We start from the raw sequence: 4513 nt of genomic DNA on the forward strand, positions 1-4513 counted from the left end.
ATTTAAACTTATACTTATGTACTTATTTTTTTTATCAACAACGTGTTCTTTTTGGAGCCTTAACAAGTATGTCATGTTCTCTATCCGATAGAGGTGGTTTAATGCTTTTACTTTGTTTTTTATTATCAAACATATGGATATTGGACGATTTACTAGTTTTCTTTCTTGATTCTTTGCAATTGATCTTGAATCTCTACTATTTTATCAAATAAGGCGTATGCACTAATATGCATGTTGCCAATGTGAGTAATGAGAGTGTTTACATGCTCACATGTTTGCATTTTGCAGCCTTATTTTCATGGGTGGAGTTTTGGCATGAAGAGTCTTTATCAGCAGTTACATACACTCAAACAATCATACAAACATGATACGATATGATCTCATACACACACTAACACACACTGAGAGTTGGGCAGGAAGGGGTTGGGTTTCATGTTTCCTGCGCTCTATTCCCCAGGCTGTTGGCTGATGCCTTGATGTGAAACGTTCCCAGCTTCCTGCAGCTCTCAGGTGAGTGTGTGGCTGCAAACCTTTCACTGAGAGACCACAAATCTCCACCTCTTTCACTGTATTTCCACTAGTTATTATGCATTATATTATTTTAATACATTTTCTTTTATATTAATATACTTATATCCATCTCTATTCGTATGAAACATTTTGACAAATTTAAATATATTTTTTGGAATTAAATGTGGTTCTATCAAAAAGGACTGAGTTTTTCGTAATTGATTGCAACTTATTACAAAAAAAAAGATTATTTACAAGAACTAAACATTTTTAGTCAAAACAAGACATGAAAACCTATCCAATGTTTGGCTTTTTATGTTAATTAAAAAGAGAACATTTTTCGGTAATATGAGTAATCATTTCAGCATGTAAGCAAAGCACAATGCAGGATGTATTAATGAGGTACACGTCAGGTTTTATAAATGTATTCAAGTTTGGCAAAAGTTATATGAATAAAATGGATGTTTATCTTACTGCTTGAATCGAAAGTGAAAATATCAACAGAAATATGTGTAAAATATGTAAAACAGTAGGTTTGAGTGCATTTTGTTTTAATGTATTGATATTCCTCTTTGTGTTTGTGAAAATCGTGTCAGTCGACCTACAGTTTGAAAACCTGAAAATGTTTCAGTCCATCTTCAGTCATGCAGCTCGGTAGAGGAGTACTGTATTTACATCTGTGTCTTTTCATCACACAAATGTATCTGTATTTGTATTCATGTATACAAGACTGAAAGTGGGCTTGCTTTATACCAGATGTCACGTTAAACTATGGAAACACAACAAAAAGCGATCTGTTGTTGTGTTTGCAGAAATAAAAAATATGGCATTTTATTCTGCATTTATAATGTCAAGAGTTTTCTTTTAATCAGAAGTAATTTAAAAGCATTGTGTGATTTAAAGTCTAAACTACACAGAACAATGTACCAAAGATGAAAGTAGGTACTGTTTTTAAGTTCATGCATGTTGATTTTTATATACTGAAATGGGAACTATTGTCAGCCTGGAAAACATCAGACTGAATGTGTTCTGTACATGAGTTTGGGCCTGGAGCTGCAGTTTGTCTCCAAGTTTTACCTCAAAAACGTCCTTTATCTCCGTTTCTCTCAGTCTCAACTGGAACTGCAACCTGTCGTTCCCATTTCCTCGCTCTCTCCTGCTCCGTCTCTGTGTTTCTTTAATGCAGTCCTCTCTCTCAGTTTTAATGCTGCTGAGGTGGAGTCGTCTGTCTTTACGACGTGCTGGTTATGATGCCTCGGGGCGCACCGTCTCCATGTTGATCCTCTCCTCAAAACAGACAAAGACCTGCTTTGCTGAGCACAATATTTAATGGCAGTGCTGCATTACAATACCTGCAATTAGATTCAGAACACATCAGCGCAGAATTATATCAAAAAAAGACTGTTAGCATAGTTAGAGAGACTCGGGAGTGAGTGTAAGACGCCTGCAGCAAACTACTGCGAGGATGAAGAGGCTGGAAATGCAGCAACTAAACTTTTTACACAGGCAGTGATTCACATGGGATGAAACTAAACATTTTACAGTAACTGTGTCGATATTCAGTGCAGCTTCAGGCTCTGAGTGTATCATGTGGGAGAATAAACTCACTGGGGCTGACAGCTGCGCAGTGGCACCATACAATATTATGTTTTTTAATTGGAAATTACAATATTATGCCCCCTGAGTAAAGACAGTAATTATGAAGTATTATAATAAGTGACAGTCCATTCAAAGTAATTTACTGTATATACTGTTTAGTTTCAAGAAAGAGGAATGTAGATTGATAGAATAAAACTCATTTATATGTGGCCATAAACCATAGACTGTATATAAATAATGGACGTAGTCACCGTGACCTCACCTATTGGTTTGTGGCCTGTTGGAAGCATCGAGTTCAGCGTTACACTCGTCGCCATCTTGTGTCGCCATCTTGTTTCCGTTAAACGTTTAATTACCCTGCGCAGCCAGCGTACCGGGCAGAGAGGAAAGAGACCTCCTCCAAAAGACAGGGACCAGGACGCTGGCGATGTTTTTTGCGACAACCCCTGCATTGCCGTCTGCCGGTGTGGAAACGCACCACCCTAATTGAAATGAATGGAAAAACCTTGTTTTACAAATGCATGTTTACAAATATACTATTTGTAAAAAACAAAATACAAGTTACAAATTATACATTTGTATTTGTGGATCGCAAAACACATGCAAATAAAGGACTATTTGTATCACCTCTCTGTGCGTTTACAGGTATTAATGAGACAAATTTAAGTCCATACATTTGCTGCATGTTCTAAGCAGCAGTAGTGTCACAATGAGAACAGGAGCAGAAACCTGTTTTTGGTTATAATATGTAGAGATTCACTGTATCTGTGGTTTGCAGAAATGTACAATGCAATATTTAGTCTGGTGAGTTTTACTGTTGTGGCCTCATTGTTAATGTTACTACCATGTTGCAACTACCACTTCTACCCACAATACTGAAACTACCAGAAGTGTTACTACATATTTTACTGCTGTGGTTAGATCTGCCATCACTATACTACTTGCAGCAGCAACACAAACACAGCACGGTGCAGAATGAGGGTTTTAACACTGTGCTGCTCTCTGATAGCATCAAAGCAAAGACGTGGAGAGGAGTTCTCCTGCTCCCTGGTTCTCTGCACAATCTGTTTTCTACATTAAGTTTTCTGGAAAATGTATCAAAGAAATCTCAGGTAGAGTTGTTAGATACGCACAGGGGAGAAAAACCTGCAGCAACAGAGGAATTGTCCTGCCTCTGAATACCTCACTCGGCTAAATATAGCCGGGAGATGCATGTCTGTCAGCCTCCCCTCCCTCCCCCTCCACCGTCCCCTTAAGCCCTTATCTTAATTATTTCCAGACCTTTCAAACACACACACACACACACACACACACACACACGCACACACAGCTGATAAAAAAAAATGCAGTGTTGTGTTTACAGGCCTTCCTGCTGATGTTGAAGTCAGGAGAGGGCGTGACCGTCTGTGTGTGTGTGACGGCATACACTCTTTGTGTGTGTGTGTGTGTTTTCTGGAAGCTTAAATGCATGAGCTTTTGCTTCACTGCATGTCTGTACATACGTATGAGGAACATATAAAGCATATAAAATACAAAAATCCCTTTCTCATTATGTTTCATTTCTTTCCACTATTACATGGTTATAAATTAGTTTGTAACGATGTAATAGTTAATTTTCAGTTCTATAACTGCATACAATGCATACCTACAGTCAGTTAGAGATCTTTGGAGACATTTTTGCCACCTTTCTATTTGTGATATTAATTAATTTCCTTTCAGTTTCAGAAATCAGTTATAATACTTGCTTCAGTTACGTCATTTTTTATATTTTTTATAAAATTAAAATACAACCTTGATTGCAAAGGAAATTAGGATGCTTCAGTAAGACAGGCATTTCATTAAGCCTTTATTTTTTGTAAATAGAGGAAGGTTGGTGGTACCGTCAAACATGGTCGATAACTTGTATACATGTCGTAAAAATGGCCATTGCACAACCAAAAATTGTATTAAAGCACTGGCATGAGCCAAGGGGACAATCTTAATGAGTTGAGGGGAAAAACAAAGCAAACCATTTCAGCTTTTAGAACCAGTGTGATGGCTTTATTGACTTGATCAAGAGAATGGGCTTTCTTTTTTTTAATTATAGCTTCTGTCCCATTTTGTTTCTTTTGTGTGTCCATCCATCCATCCATCCATTTTCTTCCGCTTATCCGGGGCCGGGTCGCGGGGGCAGCAGGCTAAGCAGGGCATTCCAGACGTCCCTCTCCCCAGCCACAACGTCCAGCTCCTCCTGGGGGACCCCGAGGCGTTCCCAGGCCAGGAGAGAGATATAATCCCTCCACCGTGTTCTGGGTCTTCCCCGGGGCCTCCTACCAGTTGGACGTGCCCGGAACACCTCTAACGGGAGGCGCCCGGGAGGCATCCTTAACAGATGCCCAAACCACCTCAGCTGACTCCTTTCGAC

Source organism: Centropristis striata, chromosome 11 (assembly GCF_030273125.1).
Source record: "Centropristis striata isolate RG_2023a ecotype Rhode Island chromosome 11, C.striata_1.0, whole genome shotgun sequence".
Taxonomy (NCBI): domain Eukaryota; kingdom Metazoa; phylum Chordata; class Actinopteri; order Perciformes; family Serranidae; genus Centropristis; species Centropristis striata.